Here is a 25,648-nt window from a genome sequence, read left to right as displayed (position 1 = left end):
AGTTACATTCTGAGGTCCTGGGAGTCCGGGCTTCAAAGCTGGAATTTGGGGACACAATTCAGCCCAAAACAGCCGAGCTGGGTGCGAGAAAGGAGGACCGGGAGGACGCCAGGACCCCAGGCCAGGAGGGGCAGCAGTGGGGAGGGGCTGCCAAAGGGGAGCAGAACCAGACCTGGCTCACTGCTCAGGACAGACGGCAGTGAGAAGGACCGCAGGAGGGGAGGGGGTCGGGTGGCACTGAGCTCAGCTGGCTGCACAGAGGTGACCAGTGTGTCACAGGAGAAGCAGGAGTGGGGCTCCAGGGGCTCTGGTGAGGGACCAGGAAGGGTGGCCGTGCAGAGGCGATGAGGCCGCTGTGCCCGCCGGCCGGCAAGGATGCAGGGATGGGTCAGGACTCCGCCCTCACGGAGACCAGGGGCCCATCCCTCCTGGTGATTCCACCTCAGAGGAGACACACCCCTCCCAGAGGGCAGAGTCGGGATCCACAGCTGTCAGCCCTTCTCAGTAAAACCTCCAAAACAGTGGGCCGGGGTCTGGGTCGGGTGCTGGCCGTGCTGGGCTCCCTCAGGCCGGCGTTTCAGGGGGGCTGGCTCATCCCGGGGACGCGGCCTTGGGCTGCCGGAAGCCACGCTTGTGTTTGTTGCAGCCTTTCAGGGCGAGGGGACTAGCAGGACAGCCCCCCAGACCGGCAGCCGGAGTCTGCTCAGCAGGGACGCTGCACCCCAAGGCCGTCCGATGTGCCGGTGCAGCTTCCTGTGGGGGGACAGAGACAGACAGAGGCAGAGACAGAGAGAATGGTATGCAGGGAAGGGACTGCATCGCTCAGCGGTCCCTGCACCAAACGGGGAGGCGGGGAGGGGCGGCAAACAGGATGGCCGAGGGGTGCACAGCAGTGTCCGGGAGAACACCTGGCCCTCGGGGACCCTGCCAGCACGCTGGGCACGCCGGCACAGGACCCCCTCTGCCTGCTGGGCTCCATGGGGGCTCCCGGTGACGGACCTGGGGGTCAGCCCACACCCTGCGTTTCCCTCCCGCGAAACATGTGACCGAGAAGCTGAAGTTGCCTGAGGGCAGCACCGCCTGCCCAGCCCTGGGCCCTGCCCCTCGCTTCCATCCCCCAGACCAACGAGCAGCCGCTAGCCGCCCGCCCCGCACGAACGCCAGGGTGGTCACACGAGGGCCGGCCCCACGGCCTCCTAGCTGAACCCCGTCCCTGGCACGGCTGCCTCTGGGCCCCTGGAGAACTGCCCCACACTGGGCCCCAGGGCTCCCACCCTCCCCCCCAGCAGTGCCACACCACACGGCATCCCTCACCTCTCCACGCCCCCCGAGCACCCCGAAGACAGTGGCCGACGCCTGCCCTTGAGCCCCTCGGGCTGCCCCTGTGTGCGCCTGAGATGAGCCTCCCACTGCGTCCTGAGCCCCTAGCGCCCCCCAGACATTGAGCTCCGCACACACCTGTCAGTGCCTCACCTCACCACCACACACCTCCATCTGTGTCTTACACACACACACGGGCACCCAGAGGTTCCAGCCTAGCCCCAAGGTCGAAGGCAACAGGGGGCCCGCCTATCACAGCCCCACACCACCCCACTTTGGGGCAAGTCCCAGAAGAGCATCTGTTCCTTCCACAGAGAGACCTGGGCTGGGCGTGGGTGCTGACCACCCCAGGCTTCTCCCAGGCCCCTGGTCTCGGGCCCACCCGGTTCTGACTGAACAACCCCTGAAACACAGCGACGGCCTTGAGCCCATGGCCCAGCCCACGCTGGAGCCCAGAGCCAGATCTAGGACTCAGAGTCCCCACCAGCCCGATCCAGCGTCTGAGTCCAGCCCAGCCGAGCCAAGGGCTCACTCCCCAGGCTCAGTCCCGCCCTCAGTGCCCCCAGGGCCAAGTGCGCTGCCCCCCATGCCCTGCTCCTGTCCCCTGCCCACCCTCCCTGCTGTCCACCCCCAGGCCCCGTTCGTGCAGAATGAGGATGCAGAGAAGACCTTCTGGGGAAGGTCCAGGGGAGTTTCCAGGGCTGCAGGCAGGGCCCTAGGCTGTGAGGCAGGGTCCCACAGCAGAAGGCGCTTCCCAAGGGGTCCGCAGTGTGACCACAGCAGCCCTGCAGCACCCACCCACATCCCCTGTGCCCTCGTCCTGACGTAGGAGATAGATGGGCTCCAGGCTGAGCAGCTGCAACCACTCTCCTGCTGACACTTCGAGATGATTGGCCAGAGACCACCTGGAACACCGTCCGCATGTAAGCAACCTAAGCCACCCCTACGGCACATGACTCACTGCAAGTTCCCCGTGTGCTCTTCCACTCTGACCTTCCTCCTAGTAAACACTGTCTCTATTTCACAATCTTGGTCTCTTTCCTAAATTCTTTCTTCAAAGAAGCAAGACAGAAGTCCATCTTCCACCTGATCCACTGCCAGAATCAGGTCGGCCCCTCCTCTTTACTTTTCCTTTTAAAGTTCCTTAAAGTAAAGAATCCCTTGCCACCTGAGCATACCTTGGGGAGGTGCCTGTGGTCCCTGGGGAGCAGGAGGTTCCCCACTCCAGAGGATGTGGACAAGGGGCCAGAAGGAAGGGAGCAGAGGGCAGCTCTGGGCCCCGAGGACCCAAGTGTCCAGCCAGGCTCCGCCTCAAGAGTCCTTCAATGCCCACTGAGACCCCGGTTCAGGCTCCACCACACCTGCGCCACTGGCCTCCAGCCCAGACTCACCGCCCCTCCCCACACGAAGGTAAAGGCAACAGTCCCACTCCCCGTGGGCAAACCCTGAGGGGCTCATTCAGTGGTCAGTGCAGGAGGCCGCAGGAACACAGCTGCACAAGCACCAGGGTGGAGGCCGGCATCAGCCTCCTGGGGCCCCAGTCACCACCCAGCCGTCACCCACTGAGCTCACGCAGACAGGCCAGTCCTCAGGCCCCATCCCGCCAGCCTGCCTGGACATCCCGATGAATAAGCGATAGCTGTCTGGGGCTGGCCGCCACCGTCCTCGAGAAGAAAGCTGGGAGCCGCGCAGGCAGGAGCCACAGGCACCAGGGAGAGGGCCGGCTGGCCAAGCACAGTGGTGGGCATGGGCTGAGCCTCCTCCTGAGGGTAAAGAGCTGGAGAAGCCCACCCACAAGGGGCTCTGAAGTCCCATGGAAACGGGGCAGAGCACATGTGACACAGGGCAGGACTCCTTCATATACAAAGAGCACTCAGCAACCAATGACAAGAAAGAAATGTGAGCAGTGGGTCCTGCACTGTAAGGAAAAACCGAGTGGCCAGTAACAGGAAGAAAAGGTTTCAATTATTAGGAAAGGTAAAATAAGGAGGAAACTAGGGGCAGTGAGTGACCTTCTTGGCCTCTGAGGGCCTGTGAGCAGTTAAGACCATTCTTCAGGGCCCGGTGGCCTCCTTCCCAGCATACGAGTGCCCAGACTCTGTTGACAGGAGAGTCCACTTGCGGCAAAGGCCCTTCTGAGAGCCACCATCTGCGCTGGGAGACCAGGCGTCCCATGAACTCCGACACGGACCATGCAGCCTGCTGGGGTCGGGCATAGAAAACCCAGGATTGGGCAACTCTGAGGCTTGTCCAGAGAGCCCGAGTGTTTGGTTCCAATAGAACATGAGAGGGGCAGTAGAGCACTTCACACAAGATCAAGGGCGCAGCCCTGCTCTGCTCTGCCCCCTCACACCGACACTCCCTGGGGATCTGCTCCGGAGGCGGGCAGGATGCCCTGGCGATCTGGGCTGGGAGGGAGGGGAGATGCACTGTAATGTAAGCTGGATGCAGAGAGGTGCCCTGGGGATCTGTGCTGGGGCGGGGGAGGGGGGATGCACGGGATAAATCCCAAGGGGGCCTCATGAACTTTCTCATTCACAAGACACTAAGGCCAGGGCTGTGGTGGGATACTCAATTTACACCTGTACCTGGCCAACCATATATAAAGATGGAACTCTGACCCAAGAATGAAGCCAACAGCCCAGGACACCCAGCCACCATCACAGGATCCAGCCCAGGAAGCAGTCTGCTCCCTCCATGCTACCCTAAACCCAACCCTCCACGCTAGACCTGCAGGAAGTCAGACCTCCATCTCTAGTGACAGCCCAGGAAGCCCTACAACCGCCCTGTGACATCCCCCACAATGGCCTGGCTTGATCAGTAACCCACGGCGCCCATGGTCTTTGTTCTCGCTTCTGACTGAGGACCAACCAGAGAAAACCGGACGTGTCCCAGCCATCGCAGGGGTGCCTGCGTCTTGCTGGCCGTCCAGCTTCCCCAGCCACGCAGCCCCCATCAGGACACCAGAGGCACTCTTTTTCCTATAAAGAAGCCTTCTATACACAGAAAATATTTTAACATGCTAACACACACACGATATAATAAGTATGTTATAGGCCCTTACATGGGCATAGTGTTATATGTATATAGTAACAATTAAGCCACATACGCATAAGAAAGCCTCAAAGCCACCCACTCTCCTGCTGCCCGAGTCGCGGCCCAGCCAGCTGGGCACGGCTCCCTGGCTGCAACAGCTCAGATAAACAGCCTCTGCTTTTCCCGTTACAACGTTTCCAGTGTTTTAGGAGACACAAGGTCTAAGGCCTGACAATAGCTCAGGGTCACAGTGACAGCCCCAAATGCATCCCGAGACCTGGACACAACAGGGACAAAGGTGAAGCTGGCGCTTGGGCCTGGGCAGGGAGGTGATCGCCCATGGAAATGAGCAGAGAAGGGGTTGGCAGGACAGCCACGAGGCCAGAGCAGCACCATGGCAGGTAGCGCCGTGCTTGACAGCTGTGCTCGACCACAGTGCTCTACCACGCAGACGTGGATGCTGACAGAGGGTCTCGCCCTCCTCTTCCTCACAGGACCGGTCACACAGCCGGGCCTGCAGGCACCCTGAAGGGCACCCAAACCACAACACGAGGAGTGTCGGGGCATTTCTTTTTTTTTTTTTTTTGAAATATAGCTGATTTACAATGCTGTGTTCGTTTCAATTGTACAGCAAAGTGATTCAATTATACATATACATGTATCTATTCCAGATTCTTTTCCCTTATAGGTTATTATCTATTCTATATAGAGTAGTGTGTATATGTGAATCCCAAACTCCTAATTTATCCCTCCCCTCCCCTCTCCCCTTTGGTATCCATACGTTTGTTTTCTATGTCTGTGAAGTCTATAACTGTTTTGTATGTAAGTTCATTTGTATCATTTCTTTTAGATTCCACATATGAGTGATACCATATGATATTTGTCTTTCTCTGTCTGACTAACTTCACTTAGTATGGTAACCTGTAGGTCCATCCATGTTGCTGCAAATGGCATTATTTCATTCTTTATTAGAGCTGAGTAATATTCCTTTGTATATATGTACCACATCTTCTTTATCCATTCATCTGTCGATCGGCATTTAGGTTGCTTCCGTGTCCTGGCTATTGTAAACAGTGTTGCAATGAAAACTGTGGTGCGGGTATCTTTTTGAGTTATGGTTTTCCTGGACATATCCCCAGGAGTGGGATTGCTGGATCATATGGTAGCTCTATTTTTAGGTTTTTCCATACTGTTCTCCATAGTGGCTGTATCAATTTTCATTCCCACCAACAGTGTAGGAGGGTTCCCTTTTCTCCACACCCTCTCTAGCATTATTGTTTGTATAGTTTTTGATGATGGCCGTTCTGACCGGTGAGAGGTGGTGCCTCATTGTGCTTTGATCTTGCGTTTCTCTAATAATTAGTGATGTTGAGCATCCTTTCATGTGCCGTCTGGCCGTCTGTACGTCTTCTTTGGATAAATGTCTATTTAGATGCTCTGCTCATTTTTCTATTGGGTTGTTTCTTTGTTCTTTATATTGAGCCATATGAGCTGTATATACATCTTGGAGATTAATTTCTTATTGGCTGCATGGTTTGCAAATATTTGCTCCCCATCTGTAGGTTATCTTTTTGTTTTGTTTATGGTTTTCCATTGCTGTGCAAAAGCTTTTCAGTTTAATTAGGTCCCATTTGTTTATTTTTGTTTTTATTTCCATTACTCTAGGAGGTGGGTCAAAAAAATCTTGCTGTGATTTATGTCAAAGAGTGTTCTGCCTATGTTTTCCCCTAGGAGTTTTCTAGTACCCAGCTTCACACTTACGTCTTTAATCCATTTTGAGTTTATTTTTGTCCGTGGTGTTAGAGAATTTTCTAATTTCATTTTTTTACATGTAGCTGTCCAGTTTCCCAGTACCACTTATTGAAGAGACTGTCTTTTCTCCACTGTATATTCTTGCCTCCTTTGTCATAGATTAATTGACCGTAGGTGTGTGGGTTTATTTCTGGGCTGTCTATCCTGTTCCATTGAGCTATATTTCTGGTTTTGTGCCAGTACCATACTGTTTTGATGACTGTAGCTTTGTAGTATAGTCTGAAGTCAGAGAGCCCGATTGCTCCAGCTCCATTTTTCTTTCTTAAGATTGCTTTGGCTATTCAGGGTCTTTTCTGTCTCCATACAATTTTTTAAATTTTTGGTTCTAGTTCTATGAAAGATGCCATTGGTAATTTGATAGGGATTGCATTGAATCTGTAGATTACCTTGGGTAGAACAGTCATTTTTACAACATTGATTTTTCCAATCCAAGAACATGGTATATCTCTCCATCTGTTTGTGTCATCTTTGATTTCTTTCATCAGTGTCTTATAGTTTTCGGAGTACAGGTCTTTTGTCTCCTTAGGTAGGTTTATTCCTAGGTATTTTATTCTTTTTGGTATGATAGTAAATGGGAGTGTTTCTTTTTTTCTCTTTCTGATCTTTCATTGTTAGTGTATAGAAATGCAACAGATTTCTGTGTATTAATTTTGTATCCAGCAACATTACCGAATTCATTGGTGAGCTCTAGTAGCTTTCTGGTACTGTCTTGAGGATTTTCTATGCATAGTATCATGTCATCCGCAAATAGTGACAGTTTTACTTCTTCTTTTCCAATTTGGATTCCTTTTATTTCTTTTTCTTCTCTGATTGCTGTGGCTAGGACTTCCAAAACTATGTTGAATAAAAGTGGTGAGAGTGGACATCCATGTCTTGTTCCTGATCTTAGAGGAAATGCTTTCAGGTTTTCACCATTGAGAATGATGTTAGCTGTGGGTTTGTCACATGTGGACTTTATCATGTTGAGGGACATTTCTTTGAAACTCTGAGTGAGTGTTCCCGTCCAAGGTCTGAGCGACCTCTTGGGGCAGAAGATCATGAGCTTCCTTGGGCCCCCTAAGCCTCGGCGACCATCTCACCTGATAGCACTTTGCCTGCTCTTGTTACAATTTTATACACGTTTGGTTTCCTGGGTGACATCAATTCCCGCCTGAAAGGCCTCCAGGGGCTTGTGTTTTCTGGATTCAACCTGGACTTGCCCAGCAATAAGTACAAAGTCCTTCTGGAAGCAGAACTTCAACGGTGGAACGGGCACCGTGTCTCTGCCCTGCAAGTAGCAACCATCACGATCCCGGGACAGTGGGCGTGAGATCCGGGCACGTGGAGGCCACACCAGCACCTGGAGAGAAAAGGTGTGGGTGTGTCCTCCGCAACAACAGAAGGAAGTGCCAAATAGAGAGGTGAGCAGGGGTGGGCCCAGGAGACTCAGTTGCAACAGGTCGGGTCAAGTCAGGATTGAGCCAGGTCATGGGCAGGTTTTTTCCAGACTCTTCATTAATGCAGAGTTAAGCAGAGCTTACATAGATCCATGTGTTTTGTGGGCAACACCACGGAGTTGTGAGTGCAGCTTGCAGAGCCAGTGACTGACTGTCCAGATGGTGACACCGATCCTGTTCCACATCTAATGGCTTCTCCTACAATGTTTACTCCCTCTGGTGTTGTCAGACTTCCTGTTTTAGCCTTTGGGCTGAAACCCATCTCAGCAAGAAGATGCACATGCTTATCGGAGAGGGTCCTAGGACTGGTCAGATGTGGGAATATAAGCGAGATAATTGGCCAGAGGAGAACAAAGACCTGAAAGGACTGTCCAGTGTAAGTGATTTAAATCACTTTTTACGGCTCTCCTCCTCATTAGGGAGGACGCCCACACCCTTCCTCTCCAGGTGTGTATTTCTGCCTTGCTTCTGTCTTAAATAAATAAACTACTTCTCTATGAGCTCTCCCTCATGCTGTGCTGTGTCTCTGACAATAAACTTTGTACCTCTTTTCATAGTTTTTCCTCCTTGAAACACTCTTGCTTTCAGAGGGTGCAAGAACCAGGGCAACTTTGTTTCTAGCCTCTAGCCCTGCTGGACTAGCAGCTAGGATTCCTGGTTTTCATCCAGGATACCCAGGTACAATTCCTGGGCAGGGAACTAAGATCCTGCCTCAGGACCACTCACTGGTATCTCTCCAAAACCCGGAAGTTCAAGGTAAACTGCGGGTCTCGTCCAAACTGCTGGCTGGAGACTCCTGACTTTCACTGTCTCTCCCATGCTTCTCTGATTTTCTTTCCCACCTTACTTGCACAGCAAGGTTTTTTTTTTACCTAATACTTTAACACCCGCTTCAGGAAGGACTCACTGCACCCTCGCCACAGGCAAGCCCACTGTTGTCAGTGTCAGATAAAATCCTCAAGTCCTGACCCCCACGGTACTTTCCAGAGTGGCCACCTGCAGTTCCTCCAGGAGTTCCCCCTTCACTCCAGGCCTTGGAAGCCCATACACCGCGATGCTCAGCCTATTAGTCTGGCCACGTTCAAGCAGGCCGCAGTGCTCAGTCTCAAGGATAGACAACAGATCCCCACCCACCACCACCAGAAACATCACGGCAACTGCTCTACACTGGTCCAAATGTCCTCTCCAGGTGATAAAGGAGGACACCTTGTGCAAGGTACCAGGGATGACCAGAGACATCTTGTTAGAAATCAGTGGGGGAAGGAGCAGAGTCAAGATGGAGGTGGGGGAATACGCAGAGTTAGCATCTCCCCACAACAAGGGCTCCTGCCAGCAGCTTCTGGGGGACTGTGACCCCCAAGGAGATGGGAGGAACCCCAGAGTGAACCGGTAGGATGGACGTAGGGGGACCGGGGTGGGAGGAGAAGTGGAGGCCAGACAGGCTCTGTGCCCCTGAGGTGGGGGAGATCAGGAGAGGCAGGCAGGAGGTGCTCTCCGGGAAGAGGAAGACGGGAGAGGAGCGGAGGGCGATCGCCTGGCACACTCGGCCGGGGAGCCTGCTGAGCTCCCAGGTGAGCTCCCCTGCCCTCCACAGCCTCTTCCAGGCCGCGTGGGTCCTGGGGGCATAGGAGGGAGGCCGGGGGATCAGGAGAGGCAGGCGGGAGGGGCCCTCCAGGAGGAGCAGGACAGGAGAGGAGGGCGATTGCCCCGCCCACTCGGGCCCAGGAAGCCTGCTGGGCTCCCAGGCGAGGTCCCTGCCCTCTGAGACCAGGGGTGGGGAGCACACCTGGGCCCCTTCTGTTCCTTGAGCCTAAGCCCCACCTCCCACAGCCCCCAGGGCGTTTTCCAGCCCTGTGGGTCCTGAGCATTGGCCCCGCCCACTGCCCAAACATCACCCTTGCTTAGGCCCCGCCCTCCACAGCCAAGGTCTCCCCCACCTTCTTTTTTTCCCCTCCTCCTCTTGTTTACTATTGTGGTACTGTTGTACATTCCAGTTGTTGATTCATCTATATTTTTATTGTTATATTCTTCCCAACATATCTGTTAGTTTCCTAGCCTAATTTTATTTTTTACTTTGTTATTGTTTTTGTTGTTGTTGTTGTTGTTTCATTTTTTGCTGCCCCAGGTGGCTTGCGGGATCTTGGTACACAAGGCTGGGGTCAGGCCAAAGCTCCTGCAGAGGGAGCCCCGTGTCAGAACCACTGGACTAACAGAGAACCTCAGACCCCAGGGAACATTCATCGGAGTGAGGTCTCACGGAGTTCCTCATCTCAGCACCAAGACCCAGCTCTATCCAATAGCCTACGAACTCCAGTGTTGGAAGCCTCAGGCCAAACAACCAGTAAGAAAGGAGCACAATCCCACTCATTAAAAAAAAGAGAGAGAGATGGCAAAAGGATATGTCACAGATGAAGGAGCAAGGTGACAACCTACAAGACCAAATAAACGAAGAGGAGATAGGCAGTCTACCTGAAAAAGAATTCGGAGTAATGATAGTAGAGATGATCCAGAATCTCAGAAATAGAATGGAGGCACGGATTGAGAAAATACAAGAAGTATTTAACAAAGATCTAGAAGAACTAAAGAACAAACAAACAGAGATGAGCAACACAATAACTGAAATGAAAAATACACTAGAAGGAATCAATAACAGAATAACTGAGGCAGAAGAACGAATAAGTGAGCTGGAAGACAAAATGGTGGAAAGAACTGCCAAGGAGCAGAATAAAGAAAATAGAATGAAAAGAATTGAAGACAGTCTCAGAGACCTCTGGGACAACACTAAACACACCAACATTCAAATCATAGGGGTCCCAGAAGAAGAAGAGAAAAAGAAAGGGTCTGAGAAAATATTTGAAGAGATTATAGTTGAAAAGTTCCCTAACTTGGGAAAGGAAATAGTCACCCAAGTCCAGGAAGCACAGAGAGTCCCATACAGGATAAACCCTAGGAAAACACACCAAGACACATATTAAGCAAACAAACAAAAATTAAATTCAAGGAAAAAATATTAAGGGAAAAACAAAAAATAATATACAAAGGAATCCCCATAAGGTTATCAACTGATTTTTCAGTGGAAACTCTGCAGGCCGGAAAAGACTAGCAGGATATACTTAAAGTGATGAAAGAGAAAAACCTGCAACCAAGATTACTCTACCCAGCAAGGATCTCATTCAGATTCAATGGAGAAGTCAAAAGCTTTTCAGATAAGCAAAAGTTAAGAGAATTCAGCACCACCAACCAGCTTTACAACAAATGCTAAAGAAACTTCTCTAAGCGGGAAACACAAGAGAAGAAAAAGACGCACAAAAACAAACCCAAGGGCTTCCCTGGTGGTGCAGTGGTTGAGAGTCCACCTGCCGATGCAGGGGACATGGTTTGTGCCCCGGTCTGGGGGGATACCGCATGCCGCGGAGCAGCTGCACCCGTGAGCCATGGCCGCTGGGCCTGCGCGTCCAGAGCCTGTGCTCTGCAACGGGAGAGGCCTGCGTACCGCAAAAAAAAAAAAAACACAATTAAGAAAATGGTAATAGGAACATACATATTGATAATAACCTTGAATGTAAATGGATTAAATGCCCCAACCAAAAGCCACAGACTGGCTGAATGGATACAAAAACAAGACCCTTATATATGCTGTCTACAAGAGACCCACTTCAGACCTAGGGACACACACAGACTGGAAGTGAAGGGATGGAAAAAAATTCCATGCAAATGCAAATCAAAAGAAAGCTGGAGCAGCATACTCATATCAGATAAAATAGACTTTAAAATAAAGACTGTTAAAAGACATAAGGAGGGACACTACATAATGATCAAAGGATCAATCCAAGAGGAAGAAATAACGATTATAAGTGTTTATGCACCCAATATAGGAGCACCTCAATACATAAAGCAAATAATAACAACCATGAAAGGAGAAATCGACAGTAACACAATAATAGTAGGGGACTTTAACACCCCACTTACACCAACAGACAGATCATCCAAACAGAAAATAAATAAGAAAACACAAGCTTTAACTGACACAATAGACCAGATCGATCTGTTTCATATTTATAGAACATTCCACCCAAAAGTGGCAGAATACACTTTCTTCTCAAGTGCACACGGAACATTCTCCAGGATAGATCACATCTTGGGTCACAAATCAAGACTCATAACATTTAAGAAAATTGAAATTGTATCAAGCATCTTTTCTGACCACAACACTATGAGATGGGAAATCAATTACAAGAAAAAAACTGTAAAAAAAAAACCCATAAATACATGGAAGCTAAACAGTGCACTACTAAATAACCAAGAGATTGCTGAAGAACTCAAAGAAGAAAGTTTTAAAATACATAGAAACAAATGACAATGAAAAGAAGATGACCCAAAACCTATGGGACGCAGCAAAAGCAGTTCTAAGAGGGAGGTTTATAGCAATACAATCTCACCTCAAGAAACAAGAAAAATCTCAAATAAACAATCTAACCCTGCACTTAAAACAACTAGAGAAAGAAGAACAAAGAAAACCCAAAGTCAGTAGAAGGAAAGGAATCATAAAGATCAGAGCAGAAATGAAGAAGACAATAGCAAAGATCAATAAAACTAAAAGCTGGTTCTTTGAGAAGATAAACAAAATTGATAAACCCTTAGCCAGACTCATCAAGAAAAAAAGGGAGAGGATGCAAATCAATAAAATTAGAAATGAAAAAGGAGAAATCACAACTGACACTGCAGAAGTACAAAGGATTATAAGAGACTACTACAAACAACTATATGCCAATAAAATGGACCACCTCGAAGAAATGGACAAATTCTTGGAAAGTTACAATTTTCCAAGACTGAGCCAGAAAGAATTAGAAAATATAAACAGACCTATCACAAGTAATGAAATTGAAACTGTAATTAAAAATCTTCCAACAGCAACAAAAAAAATCTTCCAACAAAAAAAAGTCCAGGACCAGATAGCTTCACAGGCAAATTCTATCAACATTTAGAGAAGAGCTAACAGCCATCCTTCTCAAACTCTTCCAAAAAATTGCAGAGGGAGAAACACTCCCAAATTCATTCTATGAGGCCACCATCACCCTGATACCAAAACCAGAGAAGGATGTCACAACGAAAGAAAACTACAGGCCAATATCACTGATGAACATAGATGCAAAAATCCTCGACAAAATACTAGCAAACAGAATCCAACAGCACATTAAAAGGATCATACACCATGATCAAGTGGGGTTTATTCCAGGAATGCAAGGATTCTTCAATGTACGCAAATCGATCAATGTGATACACCATATTAACAGATTAAGGAATAAAAACCACATGATCATCTCATTAGATGCAAAAAAAGCTTTTGACAAAATTCAACACCAATTTATGATAAAAACTCTCAAGAAAATGTGCATAGAGGGAACCGACCTCAACATAATAAAGGCCATATATGACAAACCCACAGCAAACACCAATCTCAATGGTGAAAACCTGAAAGCATTTCCTCTAAGATCAGGAAAAAGACAAGGATGTCCACTCTCACCACTCTTATCCAACATAGTTTTAGAAGTCCTAGCCACAGCAATCAGAGAAGAAAAAGAAATAAAAGGAATACAAATTGGAAAAAAAGAAGTAAAACTGTCACTATTTGCAGATGACATGATACTATACATAGAGAATCCTAAAGATGCCACCAGAAAACTACTAGAACTAATCAATGAATTTGTTAAAGTAGCAGGAAACAAAATTAATGCACAGAAATCTCTGGCATTCCTATACACCAACAATGAGAAGTCAGAAAGAGAAATTAAGGAAACACTCCCATTTACCATTGCAACAAAAAGAATAAAATACCTAGGAATAAGCCTGCCTGAGAGACGAAAGACTTGTACTTGGAAAACTATAAAACACTGATGAAAGAAATCAAAGATGACATAAACAGATGGAGAAATATACCACATTCTTGGATTGGAACAATCAACATTGTGAAAATGACTGTACTACTCAAAGCAATCTACAAATTCAATGCAATCCATATCAAACTACCAATGGCGTTCTTCACAGAATTAGAACAAAAAATTTTACAGTTTTTATGGAAACACAAAAGACCCCGAATAGCCAAAGCAACCTTGAGAAGGAAAACCGGAGTTGGAGGAATCAGGCTCCCCAACTTCAAACTATACCACAAAGCTACAGTAATCAAGACAAGTATGGTGCTGACACAAAAACAGAAATATAGATCAATGGCACAGGACAGAATGTCCAGAGATAAACCCATGCACATATGGGCACCTAATTTACGACAAAGGAGGCAAGCATATACAGTGGAGAAAAGGCAGCCTCTTCACTAAGTGGGGCTGGAAAACTGGACAGGTACATGCAAAAGAATGAAATTAGAACACTCCCTAATACTGTACACAAACATAAACTCAAAATGGATTAAAGACCTAAATGTAAGACCAGACACTATAAAACTCTTAGAGGAAAACATAGGAAAAACACCCTTTGACATAAATCACAGCAAGATCTTTTTTGACCCACCTCCTAGAGTAATGGAAATAAAAACAAAAATAAACACATGGGACCTAATGAAGCTTAAAAGCTTTTGCACAGCAAAGGAAACCATAAACAAGACAAGACAACACTCAGAATGGGAAAAAATATTTGCAAATGAAATAAAAAAGGATTAATCTCCAAAATATACAAACAGCTCATGGAGCTCAATATCAAAAAATCAAACAATCCAGTTAAAAAATGGGCAGAAGACCTAAATAGACATTTCACCAAGGAAGACATACAGATGGCCAAAAGGCACATGAAAAGATGCTCAACATCACTAATTATTCGAGAAACGCAAATCAAAACTACAATGAGGTGTCACCTGATGCCAATCAGACTGGCCATTATCAAAAAAATCTAGAAACAATAAATGCTGCAGAGGGTGTGGAGAAAAGGGAACCCTCCTGCACTGTTGGTGGGAATGTACATTGATACAACCACTGTGGAAAACAGTATGGAGGTTCCTTAAAAAACTAAAAATAGAACTGCCATATGACCCAGCAATCCCACTACTGGGCATATACCCTGAGAAACCCATAATTCAAAAGAGTCATGTACCACAATGTTCATCGCAGCACTATTTACAATAGCCAGGACACAGGACAACCTAAACGTCCATCGACAGCTGAATGGATAAAGAAGAAGTTGCACATGTATACAATGGAATATTACTCAGCCATAAAAAGAAACGAAATTGAGGTATTTGTAGCGAGGTGGATGGACCTAGAGTCTGTCATACAGAGTGAAGTAAGTCAGCAAGAGAAAAGCAAATACCATATGCTAACACATATATAGAGAATCTAAAAAAAAAAATGGTACTGATGGACACAGTTTCAGGGCATGAATAAAGAGGTAGATGTAGAGAATGGACTTGAGGACATGGGGTGGGAGGGCGAAGCTGGGGCGAAGTGAGAGTAGCATCGACATGTATACACTACGGAGTGTAAAACAGTTAGCTGGTGGGAAGCAGAAGCATAGCACACGGAGATCAACTCGTTGCTCTGCGATGACCTAGAGGGGTGGGATAGGGAGGGTGGGAGGGAGGCTTAAGAGGGAGGGGATATGGGGACGTGTGTATGCATATGGCTGATTCACTTTGTTGTGCGACAGAAACTAACACAGTGTTGTGAAGTAATTATACTCCAGTAAAGGTCTATTTAAAAAAAAAAAACAGAACAGAAATCAGTGGGGGAGTAGAGGACACTTCACATCCCATTAGCGCTGAGGTCAAAGGAAATCCAGACACTCTGAGTCCCCTTCCGGCGCCTCCTACTAATGTTTCCAGGATGCTGGACTTCATTTCTAGGAGCACTGTTCTCGGTTGCAGGCTATTCAACATGGGAGGATCCCCTTTCTAAGCCAGATGGGCTGAGAAAGGGGAAGCTTAGGTTTTGCTGTAACACTGCCTGGCCTTTATATAAGTTGGGGGTTGGGAAAATGGCCTAAAATGTGTCTCTTACAGTTAGATCTTTTTGCCACAGGATGGCAAAATGTACGAGGTTCCCTATGTTCAGGCCTTTATGGCCCTTTATCATAACCCTGCTCACTGTGGCTCCTATAATCGAACGCCTGAGAAATCAAAAAAAAAAACAACTCTCCTGACATTCTAAACGATCCTTTTTTAACCACCACCACCCTGCACCCAGCTCTCAGGGGGGAAACCAAGCTTCTCCCACTCATGCAAATTCCCTCCAGATTCTTCGGTCAAACTAAGACCCCCACCTCCCCAGAGGGACAACCCCTGATGGGACAGTGTATCAGCCAGCCTGCCCCTGTTATTAGGGCCAATTTGAGCAATATTTGGTCTATATTTTAGCTATGAAACTATGATTACAGAAAAAGAAAGACGATTTTTTTGACACTGGATGGACACAATATTCTTTAGACTCTGGAGAAAGTTGGTTAAGGTAAAACTCATTTGAAATTACAAAACTGGTTCTTTTTGCATGTGCAGTTAGAGAAAGCTAGCTTGTTAAAACACTTTTTTTCGGAATTCTGACCCTGAGAGAACAAAAATATGCCTAGGGGAAAACTTGAAATTAACTCTTATGCTGTCCTTGAAATACAGAGGTAGCCCACTTTGCCTGAGACTTCGGCCTTGGATTAATTAGTAGAACTTCAAGCCAAGAAAAAGAAAGAGAGAGACAAAGAGGCATTTAAACCTCAAGTGGAAACTATGAGATCTCTGTCTGTATGTATTTATGCCTCAGTTACGCGTCTTTGTCTTTGGACAATATCACGGAGGTTAATTTGTAAATGAGCTCTATTTACTTGGCTTTTTTTTTTTTTTTTTTTTTTTTTTTTTTGCGGTACACGGGCCCTCACTGCTGTGGCCTCTCCCGTCGCGGAGCACAGGCTCAGTGGCCATGGCTCACAGGCCCAGCCACTTCACGACATGTGGTATCTTCCCGGACCGGGGCACAAACCCGTGTCCCCTACATCGGCAGGCGAACTCCCAACCACTGCGCCACCAGGGAAGCCCTACTTGGCTTTTTAAAAGTAAGCACTTACAAATCAAGCAATTCTAAATAGAAGAGGTACTAAGCTAAATAAATTTCAGGTTCACATGACCTGGGAAATATTCAGTGTTGAATCTCTTACAACGTTTGTACACTTTGGAAATAATTATGTTTCGGTTTTTCCAGATTTTTGGCAACTTGAAACTTTAGAGCTTTGCTAAATCAGGTCAAATGAGAAGAACTCATTAAAGGTCTAAATCATTTTTAAGATAAAATACTGGAATATTGATTGCTGAACAAATCTAAATTTACCTTTTGTCTTCTTACAAGAGGGGAACTAAAGATGTTTCGCTTTATTAGACACATGCCTTGTACCACACTGAGAAAAGAAATTGTGCTTTGTGAAAGTGCATGTTTTTAGAGGTTATGGAATACGTTCTTAAGGTCGCTAATCAGAAAATGCCAACATGACAAACAGTTCACAATTGCTTTCGTCTTGGTTTTCACTAGAGATTAAGGTTTTTAGGGGTTAAAAATTATAATACATCATTAAAGCTACTAAAAGGATAAGGGAGGGACTTCCCTGGTGGCATGGCGGATGAGACTCTGCGCTCCCAATGCAAGGGGCCTGGGTTCGATCCCTGGTCAGGGAGCTAGATCCCACATGCATGTCAGTATATGTTGTCAGTGATGGAAGATAAGAAGACTGGGATTTGGTTCTCTCTCTGTTAAGAGAACAAAGTCTCCTTGGAAAGCTGCCCTTGGTGACAGATTGTATGCATTTATTTGACTTTAAGTGATTTATATTTGCTTTTAAAATCTTTTGTCACTTTGGTTGAGTAAATAAGAATTATTTCACAATGACCTATGATTCTATTTGACTAAGTGTTTTAAAACTTTTTGATATTTTTAACAAACTTCCCAAGAGTCAAATTCTAATTAAAGTTCTTCTGACCTCCAGCTAACTTTGAGGTGCTTCAGAGGGCCCCTGGAGCATCTGCAAAAATATATATTGAACTAACTGGGATTATTTGACAGATTCAATTACAGGAGAAACATTGTCAAATAAAAGGTAATAATAACAGAATCTGTAAAGATTATGGCACGTGCAGACAAAGTTCATTCCACTTCTACAAAAAGATTAACCCCTCATTGTCAGACTTCTGCCATCCTGATGTCCTTGTAGCATGGCAGTGGCCTACTCCAAAATCAGAGAAATTGAAATGGGTCAACAGTAAGTGTAAGTTAAACAGTCAGGGCTATGGGGAATCCAAGATGGCTGGCTGCTTGGCTCCTCCCGGCTCCCTGGCAAGCCTCATTTTTTATTTGATGGGTTAAAGCCTTCGCTGGCTGCAAGGCTGATGCCCTCACAATGAAAAAGGAAATGGTTAGAAAATGTGTTTTCCACTGGGGGTACACTTTCTATAATCTCCGGTGATCAAGGCACCCACTTCACTGGACAAATCATACAAGCCTTAACCAAAAACCTTACAAATTTCTTAAAATTATCACTGTCACTATCACCCTCAACCATCAGGCAAGGTCAATAAAACTAATGGAAAAACTGGACTCAAACAAAACCAAAACTAATTACATGGGATCCAACAAACTGCTAACTAGGATTATAATTTTTATGACTTTTGTCTGACATCTTACTGGCTTCTAATCTTTGTTTTTCAGATGTAGAGAAGCCCTTCTCCTCAAGCTACTTATGGTTTACAGCAATTAGGTGATTTACACCTGTGGGGAAAATGAAAACGTTTTTCTTTTCTCTCTGCCTTGTCCCTCCAGAAATTGCAGACACTTGGTTATGAGCAGACGTGTCAGGTAAATTAAAGAAAGACTGTCTCCTGACGTGTACAGGAATCTCCAAATATTTGGGGGACCTCTAGAAGAGAGACATCCACCAGGCAAAATGCGACGGCAGGACATTGGCATGGCTTCCTTGGCCTTGAGGGGCCTTTTGTGAATTTAGTCTGGACTCCTTCTGAGGAATTACACCAGAGTCAGTATGGAGGAGCCTATGTGGTCAATGGGCCAGACTTATTTTAAAAACAAATTAGTCTTGAGTTGGCTGTGTTTAGTGGAGATGAGGGTACTTTAGGGGGGGAAGAAAAAGAGGATTATGTTTCACTAAATATTAAATTCTAGATTTGTTAACTAAGGTGTTTACTAAAACCCGCTTCCCAGATGGTCCCTTGATGTTATGTTATATTGCTACAAGATTTAATTAAATTATTAAGAGGACACTCTAAGTTTGTTTCTGAAGCTTAACTTCTGTAATCAGTCTTTGGATAAAGATCTCCACTATCTACAAACAGGAGATTAACACCAGGCTATGGTCATTTAAGTTTAAAGGAACCAGCCTAGTAATACTAGAAAAAACAGACTAAGTGAGGCAACCTGGGGATGTACTGGGCTGCACCTAATGAGAGTTCTTGACCTACCTTCTTACTTATGACCTTACTAATAAGTACTGCTAGCTATTTTATTTTTATTGCCTGTTTTACAAAATCATTCTTTCTTACATTACCAAATGTGTGACTGAGCCTCTGATAAGATGATAATATAGAGTCCCATATGAGGTCAATGATTGTAATGGTGTAACTCTAGGTATGGGAAGAAACACAAAGAGGGAAGAGTTTCCTGGACCACAAGAGACTAGGGAGACAGGTGGTCCAGAGACTTTGGGCTACTGTTAATAAGGCCTACTCCAGTGACAGCACATTGAGTGGCCTGTCAAATAAATCTTTGCCAGAACTGGGAATGAGCATTCCTAGCGCTGTAGGACGAAATGGTCATGAAATGCCCCCCAAACCTTGGTCAGATTCATGACCATGAAGGGACCCTGCCAGCTGGAGACTGGCGCTTGTTGCCTGCCTCTGCCAGGATTAAATCATGAGCCATTACGGCTGCCAACCGTCAACAGCCCCTGCATGTAGTTCAAGGTGGAGCTCAGGAAAGAGGCACTCTGTGCTCTGGGAGAAACTGACGGAACAGGCCTTCAGATAGATGTTCCCAGGTAAGGATTTTTAAGAACCAAAATTCTTGCATCTTCTCATACTAGAAAAACACTAAAGTCATTAATGGTGACAACTGTTTGGGCTGTTAAGGAAAAAACTACAATTAAAGGTCGAGATGGAAGAACTGTGGTTCAGACATCCAAGGTAATACTAGGTGACACTATGGGTGTGATTTCAGACAGTCCGTGTATTGCTGAGAACTTAAGTTTTATGAGCTGTGTCAGATGTGAGGCCATCAGCTATTCTCAAGACAACACCAGCTGGCAGCTGGTAACTGCAACCTTACGTCTGCAAGGTCTCCTCTCGTACCTGCTACATTTTAGACAATGAAATTGCTTTAGATCAGATGGTAACAAGATGAAAAAACATGTATGATGACAAATTATGTGTTAATACCACACTAAGCTTTAAAACCCACTTAGATAAAACCAGATAAGTGGCCACCTGGCTACAAGTATCTTCGAAATGCCAGGTCCAGACTGGTTTTCAGACTTATTCTCCTGAAAAGAAAGGAGATCGATTTTGTCTATTAACATTCAGGTTGCCCAACTACTTCTAACTGGGTCTGTTACACCTACATCAATCACAATGGGCTAATAAAAAAGACGTTGTGGCCAAAAGACCAAAACAGAAGCAGTATTGTAAGAAATTCAATACAGACTTTAAAAATAGTCCACATCAGAAAAAAAAAACTTTTAAAAAAACGTATATAACCATGCCAAATGCTCCATTCCTTTGGACAGGGGAACCCAAGCGCTGACACTGCCTGGACCGCCAGCAAAAACTGCTATGAAGCATAACCTGGTTCTTACTCCTCCTTGGGCCCCTGGTTACAAGAATTCCTTTACTGATCGTTGACCCCTGCCTTCTTTTAACCAACTTGTTTAGTGTGTTCTCTCTAGAACACAGCAGTCTTCTAGACAAGATGACAATAATGCAAACATTCCAGCCACTCCTCAGAACAGGTCCTGCCAAGATAAGAAGTCACCCTCGGGCCCCTTAACAAAACGGAGCTCTGGGCTTCCCTGCAAAAAAAAAAGAAAAAGAATGGAGCAAGAGCTCCATGACCCCCAGCTAGGTGGCATCTGCGAGCCCCATGCCAGCCTGAAGAAGCTGCAGAAGACAGACGTTCACCCTTCATCTTCCCAATAAAATATCACGTAGTTCACGTCTCTCAGGGGAGATTTGGGGTAAGAGACAGATGGGCCCCTGGGCTGAGTCGCTGGAGCGTGCCAGCAGAGGAAACTGGAGCTCTGTTTTCCCTGACACTCCAAGGACAAGTCAGTGGCAGGAGCTGAGCCCTGCTGGAGTAAAGAGATAAGACGACCACGTCTATCGCTCCTGAGGTCAGGGAAAGCTCCCCGACTGCACATGCGCAGGAAGCCTCCTCGGGGGTCAAAAAGGGAGGGCGTGCCAGCCCATAATGTGTTGTCAAACTTCCCGCTAGCCTTTGCGTTGGAATTTTTTTTTTTTTTTACGGTACACGGGCCTCTCACTGTTGTGCCCTCTCCCGTTACGGGGCACAGGCTCCGGACGCGCAGGCTCAGCGGCCATGACTCACGTGTCCAGCCGCTCCGCGTAATGTGGGATCTTTCCAGACCGGGGCACGAACCCACGTCCCCTGCATCGGCAGGCGGACTCTCAACCACTGCGCCACCAGGGAAGCCCGCGTTGGAATCTTTCTTGTCAAAAAGATATAGACTTGTCAGGAGGGCCCTAGGGCAGGTCAGATGTGGGTAAGAGGCGAGGTAATGGGCCAAAGGAAGACAGAGATCCGGGAGAGCCGCGCTGTACAGACGAGCCGAGCACCCCTTCACTTCTCATCAGGGAGGATGCCCACACCCTCTCTCTCCAGGTGAGTATTTCTGCCTCCTCCTGTCTTCAATAAGCTACTTCTCTAGCCCACATGTTGTGCTGTGCTTCTAATAAGAAACTTTATACCTGCTTTTTAGTTTTTGCCTCCGTGAAACATTCTTGCTTTCAAACAGGGCAAGAGCCAGGGCAACTTACCTTCTAGCCTCCGGCCCCTGGTGGTCTAGCAGCTAGGATTCCTGGCTTTCATCCAGGATACCCGGGTTCGATTCCTGGGCAGGGAACTAAGTTCCTGCCTCAGGACGGCTCACTGCTGTCTCTCCGAGAACAAGACCTCCACCCATGGCACTTCCGGGTTGGGGGCTACAGTGTCTCTCAGGATCCCTAATCCCAGACTAATGCTGAAGGTACGGGACAGCCCAAGGGGCGCCCACAGGGTATGAGGGTCAGTGTCCCCCAAAGATGGGACGACCAGTCTCAGCCCACACACAGCAGTGAACAGGCTGCACGCTCTCTCTCACCTAGAGGGCCATTTTCGGGCCCCAGTGACCATCGTGAACTCTGGGGAACAGCTGTGGCCGGAATAACAACTGCCCGCTGACCGTGCACGTTACACTGGCCTTTGGTCAGATATCAAGGCCACGGATGGAGCCACGGAGAGGAGGGAAGAGGTGGAAGACAGAGGTCTGGAGGGGAGGTCACCCCGGCAGGTAGGCAGGACGAGGCAGGGGCTGGGCTGCAGGCTGCGCCCAACCACACACTCTCCAGGGTCAGGAGAGGTGCCCACCAGGGTAGGGACACCCAGAGGGCTCAAGCGAGGGCTGCGGTGGGCAAACCAAGCACAATCCCTGCAGAAGGTGGAAAGCCACGACAGCTGGGGTGCGCACCCTGTCCCCTGGGTCCACCACACCCCACACACCCACAAGAGACACCCCGGCTGCATCTGGACTCCCCCAGGCCCTCTGAGACAGAAACCACCCAGAAGAAAAGGGAACTTCAGGAAGCAAGTCGTGCCACACGGTTTCAATCCACTTCTTAATATTTGCAGGGTTGTGGGCAAGGAGTTCACACTTTCAGGAACTGGTTACCAGTCCTAGGAAGCAGGGCTGCAGACACAGAGCACAGCCCTGAAGAGCCACATGTGCCTGGGGCCAGAGCAGGGAGGGGGCGTGGAGCCCTGGGCTGCAGGGGAGCGAGGCCAGCAACCCAAGCCTTGGTGAGTGGGGTCTGAGAGGACCAGGGCAGGCAGTGGAATGGAGCCACGGAGGGAAGACTGGCCTTGGGGACCCACAGAGCGGCGGGAGCAGCCCAGCGGGCACGGGGAAGGCGGGCTGCCCAGGGCTCACGTGCTGCCCAGGGCAGGGACTAGGGAGCCCAGGCAGGGGCGTGTCCACACCAACAGGGCTGGAAACACAGGGGCGGCAGAGCTCGGTGGGGCTGCTTGGCCTTCGAGGACCGTGATGGGCTGGGGGACGGGAGCCTCAGGGCTTCGCTCAGCCAGATGTGCTGCAGGCACAGGGCTGGGCTGGGGCTGAGGACGAGGCCAGGATGGACAGGTGGGTCTGAGCGAGGACAGAGGGAGGACGCTGGCTAGCACAGGGGAAGGAAAGCCCCCCCACATGGCGGGGGGCTGAGGGTCCGGTCCAGGACAGTGGGGCCGGCTTGAGTCTCAGGGCAGTGGCAGGCAGGGTGGCGGTGGGCTCTGGGCTGGGGCCGGGGCCCAGGACAGCAGGAGCGCCGGGAGCACAGCAGGCAGGGCTGGCCTGGGCTCCTGTGTGCCCCGAACTGGCCGCACAGGGGAGGGGCTGAGCACGCAGCTGCACAGGCTACAAAGGGGCGGGGGGAGCCAGGGCCTGAGGGCCGGGAGCAGGGGCTGGGGGCCGGGAGCGGGGAGGCAGAGGGCAGGTGACCCGGCAACTGGAGGGAGAAACGACCAGAGCAGGATGCCGGGGTGGTGGGAGAAAGAGGGTGAAGCTCGGAAGGCCAGGAGCTCCTCTGGGAGGGGCCCACGGTGCGACAGGGGCTCTGCCAGGGGAGAGGGGTCGGAGACAGGGTGGGCACCCAGCGACTCCAGGGAACAGAGCTCAGCCCTGGGAACGAAAGGAGGCAGGAGGGAAGCTGCACTAGGGTGAGGGCTTGGGGATGGGCCAGAGGGGCAGGGGTGCTGAGCCAGAGCTCCAGAGACAAGTGGCAGGGAGGCAGCAGGTGAGCAGGGGGCTGGGAGGGCAGGGGGCTGCCTGGGAGCTTTGGGGGAGCAGGTAGAGCTAGTGTAAGTGACCTGGGGCTGGGAGGGCAGGGGGCTGCCTGGGAGCTTTGGGGGAGCAGGTAGAGCTTGTGCAGGTGAGCAGGGGGCTGGGAGGACAGGGGGCTGCCCGGGAGCTTTGGGGGAGCAGGTAGAGCTAGTGTAGGTGAGCCTGGGGCTGGAGGGCAGGGCGCCAGGGGCTACCTCAGGGGTTCTGGGGAGCAGGTAGAGCTAGTGTAGGTGACCTGGGGCTGGGAGGGCAGGGGGCTGCCCGGGAGCTTTGGGGGAGCAGGTAGAGCTAGTGTAGGTGAACCTGGGGCAGGGAGGGCAGGGGGCTGCCCGGGAGCTTTGGGGGAGCAGGTAGAGCTAGTGTAACTGACCTGGGGCTGGGGGGGCAGGGGGCTGCCCAGGAGCTTTGGGGGAGCAGGTAGAGCTAGTGTAGGTGACCTGGGGCTGGAGGGCAGGGTGCCAGGGGCTGCCTCAGGGCTTCTGGGGAGCAGGTAGAACTAGTGTAGCTGAGCCTTGGGCTGGGAGGGCAGGGGGCTGCCCGGGAGCTTTGGGGGAGCAGGTAGAGCTAGTGTAGGGGAGCCTGGGGCTGGAGGGTAGGGCGCCAGGGGCTGCCTCCGGGGTTCTGGGGAGCAGGTAGAGCTTGTGCAGGTGAACACGGGGCTGGGAGTGTAGGGGGCTTCCCAGGAGCCTTGGCGGAGCAGGTAACGCTAATGCAGGTGAGCCTGGCTCTGGGAGGACAGTGGGCTGCCCGAGAGCATGAGGGAGCAGGTAGAGTTTCTGCAGCTGAGCATGGTGGGTGGAAGGGTAAGGGGCTGCCCCAGGAGCTTTGGGGTAGCAGGTACGCCTTGTGCAGGTGAACAGGAGCCTGGGAGGGGATGGGACTGCCCTGGGAGCTTTGGGGAGCAGGTAGAGCTTGGCCAGGTGAGCAGAGGGCTGTGATGGCAGGGTGCTGCCTGGGAGCTTAGAGGGAGCAGGTGGCACTGTGCAGGTGAGCACAGAGTTGGGAGTGTGGGGGGCTGTCCCGGGACTTTTGGGGGAGCAGCAGAGCTTGTGCAGGTGAGCAGGGGTTTGGGAGGACAGGGACCTGCCCAGGACCTCAGCAGACCAGGTACTGGGGTGAGCAGGTGAGTAGGCAAGTGTCATAGGGTGCAGGGACCGTTGGTGCTGTGGGCCCAACGCTCCAGGGACGGTAGGCAGTCCGACGCCAGCTGAGCAGATGACATGAGGGTACAGCACCCCTGAGCTGAGCCCAGAGACCTGAGCCTAGGGGACTGGCAGGGCAGGACGCAGGGCAGCTGGCAGTGGGGGCAGAGCAGGGAGTCCTACAGGAGAGCGGGCTGGGGGCCCCCCTGGGGTGTGCGGAGGGCCCAGGGCAGGAGAGAAGGGACACAAGGGCAGGGACGACTCAGGCCTGAGACGGTGAACCGGAGCTCAGATGGGCAGAGGCTAGACACTCGATGGACAGGAAGCCCGGGCTCAGCTGAGGGGCCAGGATGAGGGGTGGAGGCAGGTGAGGGAGCATCTAGATGAGGGGAACCTGAGTGCCCTGAGAAAGGAGAGCAGCCTTTCCGCTGGAGCTCAGGGGGCTGGTAAGGCCGGGCGCAGGGGGCTACCCCAAGAACTCAGGGGAGCAGGCGGGGTTGTGCAGGGCAGCAGGGGGCTGCGAGGGCAGGGGCTGCCCACGAGCCCTGGGGTCAGGGGACGAGGGCCTGAGCTAAAGGTGCTTTGGTCTGGTGGGAGGGGCCAGGCGGACGGCAAGGCCGGGTGGAGAGAGGACCATGGGAGGGAAGGTCTCTGAGGCTGAAGGGGCAGGGGCATGACTGCGGGGACCTGATGGGCTGCAGTTCATGGGCCCAAGGTCCCCAGTTTTCCAGGCGCCTGTCGGGGCTTGAGACAGGAGGGTACGACGTGCCAAAGCGAGGTGGGGTTGACAGGGCAGTGGATCTGGCTGAGGGCATA

The 25,648-nt window shown here is 49.7% G+C and overlaps 1 gene segment (V, D, J or C); it reads left to right on the top strand.

The window, feature by feature from the left end:
- Positions 1 to 25,648, top strand: part of LOC115850772 (immunoglobulin heavy constant gamma 4-like) — a 31,287-nt gene that overhangs the window by 1,027 nt on the left and 4,612 nt on the right.

This window comes from Globicephala melas, chromosome 2, assembly GCF_963455315.2.
Source record: "Globicephala melas chromosome 2, mGloMel1.2, whole genome shotgun sequence".
NCBI classification, from domain to species: Eukaryota; Metazoa; Chordata; class Mammalia; order Artiodactyla; family Delphinidae; genus Globicephala; species Globicephala melas.
This window is presented reverse-complemented; position numbering and strand designations above follow the sequence as displayed.